The 18,924-nt window shown below is 39.0% G+C and overlaps 2 long non-coding RNA genes and 1 other non-coding gene across 4 annotated transcripts in view; 1 reads left to right on the forward strand and 2 right to left on the reverse strand.

Moving 5' to 3' along the window:
* The window catches only part of LOC127568248 (uncharacterized), an 81,781-nt gene that overhangs the window by 23,459 nt on the left and 39,398 nt on the right, over positions 1-18,924 (reverse strand). The window contains exons 3-4 of one of the 2 annotated variants that reach the window (XR_007955981.1): positions 15,933-16,029; positions 13,710-13,785 (exon numbers count right to left, since the gene is read on the reverse strand). This is a non-coding gene — a long non-coding RNA (uncharacterized LOC127568248). The remainder of the gene's footprint in view (positions 1-13,709; positions 13,786-15,932; positions 16,030-18,924) is intronic. The other variant, XR_007955980.1, reaches the window with a different exon arrangement.
* Positions 586-667, reverse strand: trnas-uga (transfer RNA serine (anticodon UGA)). Its single transcript has one exon. It is a non-coding gene; the product is annotated as a tRNA-Ser (tRNA).
* Positions 7,169-16,006, forward strand: LOC127568250 (uncharacterized). Its single transcript, XR_007955983.1, has 3 exons — positions 7,169-7,283; positions 13,619-13,683; positions 15,872-16,006. It is a non-coding gene; the product is annotated as an uncharacterized LOC127568250 (long non-coding RNA).

Here is an 18,924-nt window from a genome sequence, read left to right on the forward strand (position 1 = left end):
TAGTTTCCTTGACCTCTCAGAAGAACAGTAATACTGCAGGTCTGGAATCCAGATGAAGACTGGTGGCAACAAGTGAAGAGCAATGTCTTCTGACCTTGATTCACCTCAACATTTTAACAATCTAACTGCCAGACATGCTTTATATGGAGAATTACTGGCACATGTAGCTGACTCCTTTTACCTTGCCTAAACTTGTCACGTTATCAATTTTTCTCGTGCACTAAGTTGTTATGATATAACGTTACTGGTATTGAGTCTGGTGAAACTGATTTCTCACTTTTATTTGGATGGTGTTAAATAAAGATAATAAGCATCTTTTGCGTAGAGTGTTCTGGGGGCAGCCCGCAAGTGTTGCCATGCTTCTGGCGCCAACATAGCATGCCCACAACTTCCTAACCCATATGTCTTTGGAATGTGGGAGGAAACCAGAGCACCTGGAGGAAACCCACGCAGACACGGGGAGAACGTACAAACTCCTTACAGACAGCGGCCGGAATTGAACCTGGGTCGCTGGCGCTGTAATAGCGTTGTGCTAACTGCTACACTACCATGCCTGCCCTAGAAAATTCACTGTAACCGTAAACCTGCTGCGAGCAGGGTTCGAACCTACATGTGGAAACCCCATTGGATTTCAAATCCAATGCCTTAACCACTCAGCCATTGCAGCAATGCACAACATCCTGCCTATTTGGGATATTGGATAAGCAAACACCAGGCTACTCAAGTCTATTAGCTCTCTTGTTCAGGGAATAATGATGGTGAATTTTCCTTTAAGTGTTCAATCAATGGACCAAAGAGATGATTTGTAGAGAGGAACAACTGGTGATCTCATTGCTTTTTCTATCAACGTGATACAAAATTAACTTCTTTTGTAAAGATTTACATTGAAGTTTTAAGAATAAGTGAAAAAGTTTGAATGAAATTGTATCACCAACAGATGGGCTAAATTACAATAAAGAGGATTTAAGATATACATTTGCCATCTATTGATATTTACACAGTAACTGAGCAATAGAGTGTATTCTAGGAGCAAGGATGGGTATATGGGAATATCTGTAAGTGTAGAGTTTAAAGGTTTAACTTTTTTTATTTAGGTTATTCCTGCCTCAACTGCTACCTCAATGGAATATTCTGTATTATCTGAAAAGCAGGATGAACAGTTAAGTCAAGAAAAGTAATGTGCCCATGAATTCCTATGGTCAACTTAGACTGAACTTTAAAAAAATTGTTCACAGCTCAAAACTGCATGAAACTCAATTCTGAGCTCTGAATCAACTAGAATAGAGAATGAAAATATTAATTTCTCAGTACTGCACATTGTATTACCACTTAAATGTACTACTAAATTCTGTAAGGTTTTCTGCTGGCACTTGTCTTCATGAATCATTGCAATTCTTTAAATATGTGTTTTACCCCTATCTGGATTTTTACTGCCACCATAGAGTTCCCCATGGGAATCTTTGGTGTTTGGAAAGTTACAAGTGTGTTGAAAGACTCATTAAGCTGAGGAAAAGGTACTGAGATCCTGAAAAGATATGGCCTATTACCATGAAATATGTAAAAGTCTGAAACATCAGTGAAAGTAATAATTTGCCTGACTCAATATTTGGCTCCATTTCTTATTGACTTATGGCTAGGGTTCCATGAATTGACACAAAGAGCAATGCTCTTTACCAGCCAACAATATTAGTGATCATCCAGCATTGGGTGATCTGGGTGGCATACAAGACAATTCCAACCATAGTACATTAGACCAATACCTGAACATCACAAGAATTGAACATGACTTTTGTCACAATTCCAAAATCTCAGATATTCACTTTGTAATTGGAGCGGTAACTTTTCTTTCTATATAGTATAAAGGTTACATGGCACAGCTAGGCACCTTGGTCAGTATGGATGAATTGGGCCAAAGGGCCTGTTTCCATGCTGTATAACTTTGAGGAAGGATGTGATAGAAAAATTGGCTAAAGTTGGTCCAATGAAGTCAAAATTTTCTTTTGTGGTACTGTATGTTGTGAATAGGTGTAAAATGGCTGCTGTAGGGATCTAATGCAATCATTGCTATTATTTGCCCACCTACAGGCAGCCTGAAGGTTCACCACCTAGTGAGAAAAGTTGCGTTGAAGTGGAGGAAAGTGGGCTCCCAGGAACATCAGTGAAGAGAAGAACAGTGCTAAAATGTACAAGGAGAAGTTCAAAAATATTTTTTCTTGCAAAAACCTCTGTGCCCTCTTCTTGAATTTCAACTCCCTTCCTTGTCTTGCAATGTTCACTCCAAACAGGCAATCATATCCTTCATCTCAAAATGAACTCTACCTCCATTGCTTGGTCGATCAGTACAACTGCTTACTTACACTTCAATTTCAGTCTCAACCATTACTGGGATAAAAGTCTGGAATAAAGAACCAGAATCAGTAATGGTAACCTTGAACCTGCAGATTGCTGTATCCTTTCCCCAACATGTACCCTGTACAAACTTAGCCTTTGGTAGAACGTTGCTGCCAACAGCATATCTTCCCTATGCTTGTTGACCTAGTCCTGAATCCCAAGCCAGATAGATTTCAAAGTCCTCCTCTACAACTCTCCTTCATCATTAGCTTCAAGAGTTCCCTATGAAAGAAGCTTAGGCATTTATGGTCATTTGGCAGCACTAACACAAGACTTGAAAAAACAGTAATTTGTTCTTGGAACTGGTCTTGTCTTGAAAATACTACATCTGTACAGCAAAAATGGCCTTCTGCGCAAACTTCATATAAGTAGAAAATATGCCATGTATGGGAATGCCATGGAAACCTAATGAGGGGAAATGAAAAAAAAATTGGGTAAAGCAGCAATTGGGAAGAGAAAATTTCAGTGTTTAGACTCAATGAAGATCATTGATCAGAAAAGTTTAAATTGCCACAGGTTGGTCTCATAAGTATTTCTAACATGTTCTGTTTTTATTTTAGTTTCCTAGCACCTCCACAGGATACAGAATTGAAATTAAAATCTGCCTGTTTTACTAGAAATAAAAATCCTGAGGACAGAAGCCTCAGGAAATTATTGATGGTTTAATAAATGCAGGAGACACTTGTGGATTTGTGGGGCAATTGAGGAAATGCAGTTGGAGGAAGAAGAAAACGGAACAAGGTAGTGACTTGCATGTTATATTGTTGCTTTCAGGTGCCAAAGGATCCTGTAAGAAGCTTCCACTGAAAGACAAATCAAGAAGGGAGACTGAAGTAACAGTTCCCACCATATCAGTTAATGCTTGCCTCTCAGGATTTTATAACGTATGTTCTCTGCCAAGCAAGTCAGATCCCATTTGTGCTTCTCACAATTTTTTACAGCAAAGAACTGGCAAAAAGAGATTTTCTACAATACAAACGCAAAGCAACCAAAATCAGGTGAAGTTAACATGCATCTCTATTCTGGTATAAAGGAATTTTGTATCCCATACTGGTTGTAAGATGATTCCTGGCATTTTATTTAATTGCACTTCTAATAATTCATTAATAATTATTGTATTGTTGATTAACCTCAAGATTTACCACTGCAGGCATTTTCAGTTTAGCAGACTGTGGCTACTTAGTCACACCCATTGTTTCACATAGTTAAATATAGCTGCCTGTAATTGGATTACCCTGAATAATGATTTAAGAATATTGATTATTGTTTATCAATTATCAAGTGCTAATTGCTATTAAAAAGATCTATTATTTCTGCTCACCATTTTTGAAAACCCAGAATGAATGAATGCTGACTTTTGTGGGACATTACTTTAGTGTTGATAGTAATCCAATTTTTAGTGAAATAACAAACTTATAGTTTAACTGTTCTCTAAAATGCACAGTAATGCACATTTCACAGTATATATAAATACAATGGCTGCATTTATTTTTGTGGACGGCAAGCAGTCGATGTTCTGCTATCGGATAGTATACAGGGAAAGTATAATTTGTAGCAATCTTTCTATGAATGCTTTACTTAAGCAGAGTTGAAATACTTAAACATCACAAACCTATGATTCATCTGTTTTCAACAGACTTCTCGGTCATCTGCACAGCCCAGGTCAACAGCATATAAGCAAACTCAACAGGGCAAACATGAGCGTAATTCAAAAGCAGAGAGAAAGATAGAAACAAAGCCACGGATCAGTGTAATGACAAAGTCTACTGTGGAATCGGGAACGGTGAGATGCACAATATGACTGGCCTGTGGTTTTATGGGTTACTGCCTGGGGATCATCTTTCCAGAAGAGCATATTAAAATTGGAGCCTGTGAAATGGTTGGTGGGCTCTGGGGTTCAGTTATGAGGCCAATTTTAACTGTCAGCCTTCTATGCATCTACTAAGCTAGAAAGACCAGTTGGGTACTTGACCACAAATTATCTCATTTGTACCATTTTACTTGAAGTAGGAATCAGCAACAGGTGTTCTGGCTGGTATTCCATTCCAAGCCCAAACTGGGAATGATAAGATGTCTTTATTAGTCATATGTACATTGAAACACACAGTGAAATACATCTTTGCGTAGAGTGTTTTGGGGGCAGCCTGCAAGTGTCGCCATGCTTCCAGCGTCAACATAGCATGCCCATAACTTCCTAACCCGTACGTCTTTGGAATGTGGGAGGAAACCAGAGCACCTGGAGGAAACGCACGCAGTCATGGGGAGAACATACGAACTCCTTACAGACAGTGGCTGGAATTGAACCTGGGTCGCTGGTGCTGTAATAGCGTTACGCTACCGTTAGCAGTGTGGGATTTTACTGTTCGTATTTTGGTGACTGCTCATTTCACGAGCTATCAGTACATCAGTGGAAATCAAATTTGTTCTTTTTTGAAAATTAGAATCAAATGGGTTCTTAGAAACATAAAACATAGAGAAGTATAGTATAGCCCATCATGTCTGTGCCGATCACGATGTCAAATTAAACTAATCCCATCTGCCTGCAGGTGATCCATTCCCCCTTTCCCTTGCCTGTTCACGTGCCTCTTAAACCATGTGATCACATCTGCTTCTGCCACCTCACCTGGCAGCATGTTGCAGGCACCTACCACTCTGTATTTTAAATTAAAAAAACAACTTGCCATGCAAACCTCCTTTAAACTCCCCCCCCCCCCCCCCCTTAAATCTGTGCCTTCTAGTATTTGACATTTCCACTCTGGGGGGAAGATTTTGACTACCTACCCTATCTATACCTCTCATAATTTTATATACTTATATCAGGTCACCTCTCAATTTCCGATGTTCCAGAGAAAACATCCCAAATTTGTCCAACCTTTAATTATAGTTAATAAAGTCCAATCCAGGCAACATTTCGGTAAACCTCTTCTGTGGCCTCTCTAAAGCCTTCACTAACTATGGTTTGGTGTTTTTTATATAGCTGTAACATTCTTCCCAAAGTTTATACTCAATGCTGTGACTGATAAAGGCAAGTATGCCTTATGCTGCCTTTACAATCCTATCCACTTGTGTTGCCACTTTCAGGGAGCTGTGGACTTGCACCCAGAGATCCCTCTATACATCAATGCTCCTGAAGGTCCTGCCATTTACTGTATACTTTCCTCTTGCATTTTACATGCCAAATGCAACACCTCACACGTGTCCAGATTAAACTCCATCTGCCATTTCTCTGCCCAAACTTCTGCTATACCCTTTGACAACCTTCCTTGCTTTCCAGAACTCCACCAATTTTTGTGTCATCTGCAAACTTTCTAATCAGACTACCTACATTTTAATCTAAATCATTAATAATATAATCACAAACAGCATAGGTCCCAGCACTGATTCTTGCAGAACACCACTGGGCAGAGACCTCCAGTTAGAAAAACACCTCTCCACTACTACCCTGTGTCTTCTATGACCAAGCCAATTTTTGATGCAATTTAGAAACTCATGGAGTTTTAATAGTTTATGTTGAAATCCAGTTAAAACAAACAATAATGTCAAAGTAATGGTCATTGTGATTAAAGCATGGGATTACAGATCAAATCTCTGGCATTCTTATATTTTAATAGTTTTAATTAAAAGCACCAAATACAGATTGCAGCATCTGTTTCTTCATAATATTGTTGACTGAACTGCCAAAGGATTGTCCAAGTTTTCCATGTTGTTTTGGAACATGCAGCAGAAACTGAATCATCCTTTATGCAATATTTTTATTCACTGGCAAGATTCTCTCATGGGTCAGGGTTTTCCTACATTTCATTTTGTGTGATATGCTTTCTATTTGTTCTGAACAGGGTCAAACAGAGTTGGAAGCCCAGTTTACAAATTACAATGCTGAACAAACTGATAAAGTAACTAAAGACAACAATATGGTAAAATACCCTTTCTTTTGTTACTCTTTCCGAGATCACGTGTTAGATTTCAGCTCTTTCTCTATACCCTCCCTCTAAAAAATGCACGATAATGGATTAAATGCATTTTTTCTGTAGCTTATATCCAAGTAAATAAAAGCAATTAAATCCTTGTATATTTGTGCACCTGCTCACTGGAATACATTGTACACCACCAGATAATTTTTAACTTGCATAGTCAGAAGAATGTAAGCTTTAACAACAGAAATTTTGGTCAATGTGCCAACAGAATTCAGGATTCAGTTCAAGTATTTTGAGCCTTCACTTTAATGGATGACGAGCCATCTGCTCTAGAGAACACCACTATCCTTCACAATAGCATCATTGTTAAAAATGAGGATCTTTTGCATAGCCAGTTTATAGCATACATCATAAAACATGACCTCCCCTTTAAGTAAGATCAGCAACTCTTTTTCACGATAGCTATTTAATTTTGAACCGCAGCCAAGCATCTCCCTGGTTTCATTTCCTGTGTTTGTTTGTTCTGCATTAATGGAAAAGGCCTAATATCAACAACACCTGGCCTGGATAGTCTTCAGACTACTGGCTTTGGGAAATCAAGGTAATCATTTGGATGCTTTACAATGTTAAAGAATGGATATACCCTGCACTGTTTCAAATGGTGAATTTCCCATCTGGCATTACTGTTGGAGAAAGGGCTGGCAAGGAATTTATAGGGAAATGAGAATTAAAGAGGTGAAAATTTTACAAACTCTGGATGATATAAATGGTTAAAAATGGGAGCACCATCAACAGTGCTAGAATAGTTAAATGTAGTTGTTTCTCTGAAGCTGGATTTATACATTCTCTCTTTATGTATTCAGTCCCTTACTTGTACAGGGTGAGGAGAAAGAGAAGTTCCTGTCTGATGTTGATTCAATGCTAAAGATCAAGAATCACAAGACTTCTTCAGCAACATCTAATGATTGTAAGCTTGAGGTAAGGAATAATAACAAGCTTCGACTCCCTATTGAATGCCTACTAAATGAATCCACAAGATACTTTATTCTTAATTTTATTTGGTTCTTTAAACTTTTTGTAGAGGATTACATACCCCATTTTCCGTATAGAGGAATTTGTAGATTAGAAACATGCTTGTTGCTAACTTCCTTGTGTTTTTATTAGCTTCTCGCAGTTTATAATCCATTTCACTGTGCTCAATTTTTTGACAAAGTGAACAGGCAGATGACATCCTTTGTAGGCCTCTGCCAACAGCCTGGGTTTATTTGCAGTGGAAGTTCAGCATAATGACAATTAGAGAGATCAGCATCCTACTGTCCTGCAGATGTACACTGTTTAATTTATGTGATTTAATTAAAATAGAAGCCTAAAAAAATGAAAAATATCCCATCAGTAGTTTTAAACATACTCTACGTTTGCAGCAGTACACACTCCACTCTGCTTCCGAAATTCGGTTCCAGTAAGTTCAATTTGCACTCCATTTGAGCCTCCTTTCACCCTCTATCAACTGACTCTATCAGCATATCCTTTTAAGTCTTTTCTCTTTCATATGTGTATCTAACTTCCCCTTGAGTGCAACTATGCTATTCACCATGACAATTCTAAGATGCTATTGGATCTGATAGTGTCTGTGATGTATTTATGTCCTTGACACTGGTATTGGTTTATTATTGTCACTTGTACTGAGGTACAGTGAAAAGCTTGTCTAGCATACTGGTTGTACAGATCAATTCATTACACAGTGCAGTTACATTGAGTTAGTACAGAGTGCATTGAGGTAGTACAGGTAAAACAATGACAGAACAGAGTAAAGTGTCACAGCTACAGAGGATCATCCACAAGTGGGCAGTCATCCACAAGTGGGCATATTCATTTTATGTCTGCTTATCAAATCCTTTCATAATCCAAGAAACTCCCATCAGATGACTCCATGATCTACACTTTTCTAGAGAACCATGCTCTGCATTATTCACTCTTTAGGGAAGCAAGTCTATCAACCATGACTTATAGACCTGGAGCTGTTAACCCATTTGAAATGGACCAGGAAGCCACTCAGTTTAAGGGCATTGGAGATGGATAAATAAATGTTAGCTTTACCAATGACATTCGCATCCTATGTGAGAATGGAATAAATTATTCTTGTTAGGTAAAACCTCTCAGTTTTGATGTCATTCGAGTAAATGTTGTTTAAGAACTTAAGAGTTAGCAGCAGAAACAGGCCATTCAGTCCCTTGAGCCTGCTCTGCCATTCATCAAGGTCATAGCTGATCTTCTGCCTCGGTGCCATTTTTCAGTACTATCCCCAGATCCCTTGATTCCCTCAAGTCCAGAAATCTATTGATCTATATTTTGAATGTACAAAATGATGGAGCCTTCACCACCCTCCAGGCAGTATTCCAAAGGTTCACCATTCTCTGAATAAAGAAATTTCTCATCTCAGTCGTAAATGGCCTACTCCTTATTCTGAAACTATGCCCCCTAGTCCTAGACTCTTCAGCCATAGAAAATATCCACCCTATATCAAGTCTGTCAAGACCTCTTAAGAATTTTGTAAGTTTCAATGAGATCTCCCCTTGTTCTTAAAAACTCCTAGAGAATGTACAGGTTACTCAATTTCTCCTCATTAAGCAAACCCACCTTCCCTGGAATCAGCCTAGCAAATCTTCACTTCACTTCCTCTATGCCAAGTACATCCTATTTTAGGTAAGAAGATCAAAACTGCTCAAAATTCCAGGTGCAGTCTCACCGAGGTCCTCCACAACTGTGAAAACTTTTCCTTCAAATCTTCTCAGAATAAAGAGTAACATACAATTTGCCCTCCTAAACATTTATTGCATGTGCATGCTGGCCTTCAGCATGTGAGACTACCCAATCTCTCACCATTTAACAAATACTCTGCTTTTCTGTTACCGGTGCCAAAGTGAATGACCTCCCATTTTTCCACCTGATATTCTATTTGCCAAGTTCTCGCCCTCTTGGTTCAGATGAAGGGTCTCATCTCAAAACATCATCTAGTCTCGTGTCTCAATGTTAGGTTGTTCCCTGTTTTCTCTCTACTCCTTTCATGAATAGTGGGGTCACATTTGCTACCCTCCAATCCACAGGAACAATTCCAGAATCTACAGTACTTTGGAAGATGATAACCAGCTAAAGTCATCTTTTTCAAAACTCTGGTATGTAATCATCAGATCCTTGGGATTTGTCAGCTTTCTAGTTCACCAACTTCTCTAGTACTATTTTTAGACTAATACTTCTTTCCTTCAGTCCCTCATTCTTATAAAGCCTGGGTTCTCTGGTACTCTGGAGGTTTTAGATATCATTTTCTGTAAAGACAGAAAAGCAAATTATTGTTTAATTCCTCTGCTGTTTTCTTATTCTCCTCTCTGTCTGCAGGAGGCCCACATTTATGCTCACTAGTCTTTTCCTTAGTAAGTACCTATAAAATACCTTGCAGTCTGTTTTTTATACCAATCTACTCTCGTATTCTAAATTGCCTTTCATTATCAATTTCTTGATTCTCCTCTGCTGTTCTAAAATGCCCCCGATCCTCAAGCCTACTGCTATTTCTCACAACATTATAAGCATCTTCCTTTGATTTAATACTCTCTTTAATTTCCCTTGTCAGCCATTAAATGAATTGCTTTTCATTTTGAGTTTCTGTGCCTTAAAGGAAATTTTTTTTGCAACATATGCATTATTTCTTTAAATGCCATCTAGTGTCCTTTCACTTTCACATCTTTCAATGTTTTCTCCCAATTAACCACGACCAACTCTCCTCTCGTACCTTCATAGTTCCTTTGCTTAGATTTAAGAGCTAATTTTGCGTTAAATTTCATCATTTTCAAACTCATTGCATGCTTGCATTGTTTTCAGTACCTCTTATCTTTTTCTAATATGAATGCTGGAATTGTCCACAATATTCTCAACGTGATTGAAAGAAAGACTTGTACAAGTTTAACGTAACTTCTCTGTTTTTCAGTTTCATCCTTCCAGAAATGAACCAATTTGTTTTGTTTGCTCTTCCATGGCCCCATTAACTTATTTTTTCACTGCAGTGATTAGTGTATCTGAACCTCAAAATGCTTCTGTTCCTCCTGTACTCCAATGGAGAGAAGTACAAAACAGTATGTAAAGATTAAGAAGGCTATATAATTTTTGGAAGATGCATCTCATTGAAGTTCAGTTGCTAGTTAGATCCCATTCAGAAGTTTATTAAGATACTCTTATGTTTTGTTGCAAATAATTTACAGCCACTCTACTCTATTGTCACTCCCTACCAATCACACACCACGTCATTTCTACTCTGGATTTTCCAGCAGCAGGCAATAAACTAATGGCCCCTGTGATCTGTGATTGCAATTGTTCAGGGAGCATTGACACAGATTTCTTTCTTAGTCACAGAGTTGTAAAGCACAGAAACGGGCCCTTCGGCCCAACTTGTACATGCTGACCAGAACGCCAGGATTACACTAATTCCATTTGCCTGTTCCATTAGACCCATATTCCCTTTACTCTCTTCCAATTGAAGCAAATGCCTTTTAAAAATTGTAACTGTTTCTGCCTCTACCACCTCCTCTGGCAGTTCATTCCATATAACCACCAACTGCTGTGTGAAAAAGATCCCCCCTCAGATCTCTTTTAAATTTCTCCCCTCTCACCTTGAACATATGCCCTCTAGTTTTAGACTCCCCTACACTGGGGAAGAAGACCCTAACTATCTACCCTATTTTTTTCCTTGTAATCTTATAATCCTCTATAATTTCACCCCTCAGTCTCCTACACTCCGGTGTGAACAAATCCAGCCTATCCAATCTGTCCTTGTAACTAAAGCCCTCCATTCCAAGCAATATCCTGGTGAATCTCTTCTGCACTCTCTCTGATGCACCACATTGTTTTATCTGTAATGTAGTGACCAGAACTGTATCCAAGTTTTATATAGCTGCAAAATGACATCACAACTCTTATACTCTTATGCCTTGGCCTATGAGGGCAAGCATGCCAAATGCCTTCTTCACTGCCCTATCCACCTGTGTTGCCATTTTCAGGGAATTATGAACTTGCACCCCAAGGTCTCTCTGTATTATCAACATTCTTAAGGTCTCTGCCATTTACTGTATATGTCCTGACAGCATTTGATGTCCCTCCCAAAATGCATTACCTCACACTCATCTGGATTAAACTCCATCTGCCACTGCTGCACCCAATTTTCCAGCTGATCTATGTCCCCCTCTATCCTTAGATAGCCTTCTTCTCTATCTACGCCTCCACCAATTTTCATGTGATGAGCAAATTTACTAATCAGACCCACCTACATTCTCATCCAAGTCATTTATGTACAGTGGCATGCAAAAGTTTGGGCACCCCTGTTCAAAATTTCTGTTACTGTGAATAGCTAAGCGAGTAAAGGATGACCTGATTTCCAAAAGGCATAAAGTTAAAGATGACACATTTCTTTAATATTTTAAGCAAGATTACTTTTTTATTTCCATCTTTTACAGTTTCAAAATAACAAAAAAGGAAAAGGGCCCGAAGCAAAAGTTTGGGCACCCTGCATGGTCAGTACTTAGTAACACTCCCTTTGGCAAGTATCACAGCTTGTAAACGCTTTCTGTAGCCAGATAAGAGTCTTTCAATTCTTGTTTGGGGGATTTTCGCCCATTCTTCCTTGCAAAAGTCTTCTAGTTCTGTGAGATTCTTGGGGCGTCTTGCATGCACTGCTCTTCTGAGGTCTATCCACAGATTTTTGATGATGTTTAGGTCGGGGGACTGTGAGGGCCATGGCAAAATCTTCAGCTTGTGCATCTTGAGGTAGTCCATTGTGGATTTTGAGGTGTGATTAGGATCGTTATCCTGTTGTAGAAGCCATCCTCTTTTCATCTTCAGCTTTTTTACAGACGGTGTGATGTTTGCTTCCAGAATTTGCTAGTATTTAATTGAATTCATTCTTCCCTCTACCAGTGAAATGTTCCCCATGCCACTGGCTGCAACACAAGCCCAAAGCATGATCAATCCACCCCCGTGCTTAACAGTTGGAGAGGTGTTCTTTTCATGAAATTCTGCACCCTTTTTTCTCCAAACTTTCCTGCGTCTTCACCACAAAATTCAGCATCAGAAGTTTGCAAAGGAACATCTAAACAAGCCTGATGCATTTTGGAAACAAGTCCTGTGGACTGATGAAGTTAAAATAGAACTTTTTGGCCGCAATGAGCAAAGGTATGTTTGGAGAAAAAAATACCAGCACATTCTGTAAGCAAACATCACACCATCTGTAAAAAAGCTGAAGAAGAAAAGAGGATGGCTTCTTCAACAGAATAACGATCCTAAACACACCTCAAAATCCACAATGGACTACCTCAAAAGAGGCACAAGCTGAAGGTTTTGCCATGGCCCTCACAGTCCCCCGACCTAAACATCACCAAAAATCTGTGGATAGACCTCAGAAGAGCAGTGCATGCAAGATGGCCCAAGAATCTCACAGAACTAGAAGCCTTTTGCAAGGAAGAATGGGCAAAAATACCCCAAACAAGAATTGAAAGACTCTTAGCTGGCTACAGAAAGCGTTTACAAGCTGTGATACTTGCCAAAGGGGGTATTACTAAGTACTGACCATGCAGGGTGCCCTAACTTTTGCTTCGGGCCCTTTTCCTTTTTTGTTATTTTGAAACTGTAAAAGATGGAAATGAAAAAGTAATCTTGCTTAAAATATTAAAGAAATGTGTCATATTTATGCCTTTTGGAAATCAGGTCATCCTTTACTCGCTTAGCTATTCACAGTAACAGAAATTTTGACTAGGGGTGCCCAAATTTTTGCATGCCACTGTATATGACAAAAAGCAAAGGTCTCAGCACCTATCCCTGCAGTGCACCACTGGTTAAAGACTTCCAGTCAGAAAAGTAACCCTCCAACACCGCCCTCTGCCTATCACCTTCTCAAGGATATTCAATAGAATTGCAAATAGCATGTGGTTTGTAGAAAGGTGGTTATGGTGATATCATTTTATGACTTGTTATTTTTTCTGACAATGCCATACAAAAATAACTTGTGTAGAATGGTGATATTTTTGTTGAAATATTACGCTGTGCCAAAATTGAAACCATTTGAACACCTCTGTACTTCACATTGACACTGGATAAATGAAAACAGATTCGACTTGCATTTCTGAAATATTAAATATTCTTTTGAATGCTGTACTTGCAGCCTGTGACATGATATAGCAACTGCACCAAGTCTGGAGGGTGCGTTCTGGGATTGGGCGAAGCCAAAAGACAAGATGTGGATGAACACATTTAATCAACTTAAATTCTTTTTTAAGGTTGTGCCTGCTGCAACTGCTGACTCGATGGAAAATTCTGGAAAACAGGCAATATGTCAAGAAAGGTATTAACGTGAATGTGAATTCTTACCGTAGGTTTATATGCTTGAACATAAATAGCCCCCGAGTTCCATGCATTGGTAGTTAAAATATTGGCACAAGACTTTCTAGAAATATAATAGCAAGTCATTATTTGCATGTAAATGCCCAAGCAGCCAATGGTGAGGAGGAGACTCAAAATGAATTACAACTTCTGGGCAATCTCCACAACAGACCTTTAGCTTTGCTGTTAATTTCACTGTGGGTTTCATTTGTGCTACGAGAAACAGATTAAATGTGTTATCAAATATTATGTACAATATTTGGTAACATAAAAAGCTTTATAATGACACTTTTTTGTCACTCAACATAGGCATAGATTTAGGGTGAGAGGGGAAAGATTTAAAAGGGACCTGAGGAGCAACTTTTTCATGCAGAGGGTGGTGAGTATATGGAACGAGCTGCCAGAGGAAGTGGTTGAGGCAGGTACAATAGTATTATTTAAGAAGCACTTGGATAGGTACATGGAGGGGTGGGGCTTGGAGGGACTGCAGGAAATTGGGACCAGCTGGATGGACAACACAGTCGACATGGACTGGTTGGGCCAAAAGGCATGTACCCATGCTATATTGCTCTATGACTCAAACAACTTTGTCCCATGAATAGAACAACTGAAACTGTGGAGTATCATCCTCACAGAGAATAATCTATTCTTACTAGGTTTTTTTAAAATGTAAAATCTAAAAACAAATTCTTAACTTTTCTTCATCTCATTTTTCTCCCCAATCCAGTCTTTTTTCCCCCTTTCTGTACCTAATTTGCCTTTTGTTTGTTTTTCCATCCATGGCCCTGTTAACTTGTGTTGTTATTTTTGTGATTTGTTATTCTGGAACTCAAGATGCCTGTTTCCCTACTCTAATGAGACATATCTTTATTATCATTAATTAGTTTCATAATTCTCTGCATTGAAGTTCTAGTTATATGCCCATTCAGAAGTTTATTAAGGTCCTCTTATAGTTTGTTATACGTGATCTACAACCACTGTACCAAATTGGCCTCAATTCCTTGCTCATCATTCCTGTGTTTTTCTCTTTTCTTTAATCACATTGGTTAGGAAGATATGTTTTTGATCCCATTGTTCAAGGGGGTGCCAGAGGTCTTGTTGACCATTGTCTGCTATCAGCCTGCACTTCCAGGAACTCATAGACCAAAGTTTTGAGCTGAAGGTTGGGGGAAAATAAAACTAACAAATATAGGTGAATGTGGACCTGCTCCAGCACATTCTGGTCACTGCATAACGTGCATCTCTTAATTTCCAAAATTTGGTTGTTTCCTACCACTTTTCCCTTATGAAATGTGGGTTGGAGGAGGAGATTGGGGAAGGGTTTAATACTACTGTTGAGATGGTATTTAAATATTGAGTCATTTGTATTGCACATGGATTCTTTGTTGCAGAATCTGAGTATAGCCAGGGATGGCAGAAACTGTACTTGGGAAAACTAATGTTTGAGAGGAGATCTGAAGCAAATGTTAGGGCCCTAATGAACAATCCAAATTCCTAAGGGATGTTTTACTTGAATCAGGTAGATGAGGCACTTTTCTGGCCAGAAGCATCGGAGGCTGAGGGGCAACCTGATAGAAGTTTATCAAAATTATGAGGGGCATAGTAAATGTCAAATACTAGAGGACATAGCATTAGGGTGAGAGAAGGAAAGTTTAAAGGAGATGTAAAGGATAAGGTAGGTGCCTGGAATGTGGAAGTAGACCCGATAGTGGCGTTTAAGAGGCAGTTAGACAGGCACCTGAACATGCAGAGAATGGAGGGATATGGATGATGTGTAGATAGATAAGTTTAGTTTAATTTGACATCATGGTTGGTACACGTATCATGGGATGAAAGGCCTGTTCCTGCGCTGCAATGTTCTATGTTACATATGTAATTCACTCCTTTGATGCTTATACAGCCCACACATTTTACAGCAATGAGAAAGTTCCTATGCAGCACAGAATGAGTTCAGCCCATCATATTTTAAATCAAAATCTTAATAGCCCAAGAAGAGTCATGAGCTTATTAAGATTACAATACCCAGAATACCCACATTGCACCTCATGCTAAATTTAATTTTAAAATATGATGGAAAATAAACAAGGTTTTCAATCCCAGGTCAATGTTGGTACAATAAAGGCAAACAGCTGCTTCTCTTCTCTTCATAGGTATGTTAAAAAGTATACTACAGGAAATTGGTACGATAAACACAGTGCTTCGCCCTCTTACCATAAGTTCAGGCGGCCAGACAGTGCATCGTCCTATCAAGAGAAGTGTATGGAAGACTGGAAAAGTGGTTCCCCAGAAACATCTGGCTACAGAGGACCTGTGGTAAAAAGTACAAAGAGTATTGTTTAGTTCATAGTATTTGTCATTTTTGTGGCTATGGCTTTCACTAAAAACTGCACCATTGCCCTCATTTTCTTCCCAATTCCCAGCAAGTTCTTTAGGCTGAATATGTAAATGCATGTTCCTTATTATGAGGTTGATTCTACATTATCTTGCACCAAGATTACTATTTTTTGTTCTTGTCTTAACCTGTCAAAATTTACATGTTTTGATGCTCACTTGTTAGTGATCAGGCTCCAGGTACCATGAAACATTGATTTCAAAAGACCTGGTCACAACTGCACATCTTCATCTTCAAATCTTTCCACGAACTTGCAATGGAATATTGGTAAATTGGTTTACTATTGTCACGTGCACCAAGATACAGTGAAAAGCTTGTCTTGCATACTGTTCACACAGATCAATTCATTACAACAGTGCATTGAGGTAGTACAAGGTAAAACAATAACAGAATGCAGAATAAAGTGTTACAGTTACAGAGAAAGTGCAGTGCAGGTAGACAATAAGGTGCAAGGCCATAATGAGGTAGATTGTGAGGTCAAGAGTCCATTTTATCATATTAGGGGACTGTTCAATAGTTTTATAACAGTGGGATAGAAGCTATCCTTGAGCCTGGTGGTACGTGCTTTCAGGCTTTTGTATCTTCTGCCCGACAGGAGGGGGGAGAAGAGAGAATGTCCGGGGTGGGTGGGGTGTTTGATTATGTGGCTGCTTTACCGAGGCAGCAAGAAGTATAGACAGAGACCAGGGAGGGGAGGTTGGTTTCTGTGATGTGCTGAGCTGTGTCCACAACTCTGCAGTTTCTTGCAGTCATGGGCAGAGCAGTTGCCATACCAAGCTGTGATGCATCTAGATAGGATGCTTTCTATGGTGCATCGATAAAAATTGGTGAGTGTCAAAGGGGACATGCCAAATTTCTTTAGCCACCTGAGGAAGTTAGAGACACTGGTGAGCTTTTTTGGTTGTGGTATCTATGTGGTTGGACTAGGACAGGCTTTTGGTGATGTTCACTCCTAGGAACTTGAAGCTCTCAACCCTTTTGACCTCAGCACCATTGATGTAAACAGGAGCATGTGCACTGCCCCCCTTCCTAAAGTAACTGACCAGCTCTTTTGTTTTGCTGATATTGAGGGAAAGGTTGTTGTCATGACACCATGTACCTAATTAATGGATTTAAACATTCTCAACCAAAGGCATACTCAGCCATGAAAATTCCATACAAAAGAAGCTTGGGCATTTCCAACCCATTTCCCTGTAGGCACGTACCCAAATCACAAATGGATTCAATCTTGCCTTAAAAATACTACACTGGGGAAGAAGAAAAAAATGGAAATAGGCAAGATCAGTGCCTTTATTTATTTCAATTCTTGCTTTCAGACGCTAATGCTTCCCATAAGAAGTTTCCACTGAAATACCAATGTGGAATGGAAGCCAGCAGATCAATCTCCACCAGATCAAACGATAACTACTTCAAAGGGTCGTGCAGTGTTGATTCACAGTGCTCACTACCACACCGATCGGCTCATACACCTGCTCCTCCTGAACAACAACACAAGATCATCGGGAGAAAAATTTCTAATGTAAACAGCAACCAATCTAAGGTATGATTAATGCATCCCTAAATATTAGTTTGGCACAACGTTGAAGGGTGAAGGGCCTGTTCCTGTGCTGTACTGTTCTAGCTCTTCTAGATTTAAGAGAGCTTTATGCCTTCATAATGCATGAGGACAATTAAGGGCATAAAAAAGTTGCTGTTGAATTCAGGAATAACCAGAGCACGTTATAAGTATTACAGGGGAGCAGGAGCAACACCTTTACCTGGACAGTTGGGAACCCATGGAATACATTTAAACATTCAATTATGATTGCTTGGGTAAATCAAAAAGAGGTTGAAGTGATATGGAATCAAGATAGTTAAGGGTTATTGTAAATATTTGTTCACATGGAGGGTAATGCAGACACAGACTGGCCAAGCCAAATGGTCTTGATGCTGGAGGAACTTGGTGGGTTGAGCAGCATCTGTGTGGGGGAAAAAGAATTTTCAACATTTCAGGTCAAAATCCTGCATCAGGATCATGGACTTGCTCCATATTGTAATCATTTATTTATGTTTTAAGTAGAAATATCTGCTGTGCAAGCAAATTTTTTAAGAGCTATCAGGCCCAATTTTTAAGTCTGGGATTGCTGCAAATTTTTTTGGCAATTAACATTTTTTTAGTAGATAGAGTTAAGAGCCAAGAAATTCTTAATTGTTTAACATGCTTTTAAATGGTAAATGATTTAGATTTAAATGCTAGTGTTTTGTGAATAAATTGCACAGATATGGCCATTGTGTGTCATTTCACCCTGACATTTCTGGTCAGAGTACACACTGGTGTGCATCAAAAGTTTACCTTGTAGGACATGCACTAAGTGAAATCAACCATCTTGAACCACTTGCTCGGAGTGTTGGGAGCTGATACTGGGTAATGTTTTTCTGATTATAGAAAAATTGTTGGCAACTTGTAGAGAAGCATGCTTTTACTGCACTCATTTACTACAGCTGTGCTGTTTAAGGGGACAACTCAGCCAGTTGATGCTTGCTTCTGTGGTCTTAAAAGGCTTTGGGACATTCTGAAATCATGAAGGTTCCATTTAAATTTATTTTTTCTTATTACCAGCCAATTCCTTTATTTCTTCCTCCAGATTATGTGTGGAAGGCTGGAAAAGATTCATCATTGCCAGCAAAGAATTGCTTTGATTTACTTCACAGGAACCAGCTCCCCAGCTAAGTGCATGGCCCCTGGATGTCTTTTATGAGCACTGAGTGCATAAATTGTAATCAAGGAAGTTTGATCCGGTCTAATTTTTTGTTATTATTAATTACTTATAT

The sequence above is a fragment of the Pristis pectinata genome, chromosome 3, assembly GCF_009764475.1.
Source record: "Pristis pectinata isolate sPriPec2 chromosome 3, sPriPec2.1.pri, whole genome shotgun sequence".
Classification (NCBI taxonomy): Eukaryota; Metazoa; Chordata; class Chondrichthyes; order Rhinopristiformes; family Pristidae; genus Pristis; species Pristis pectinata.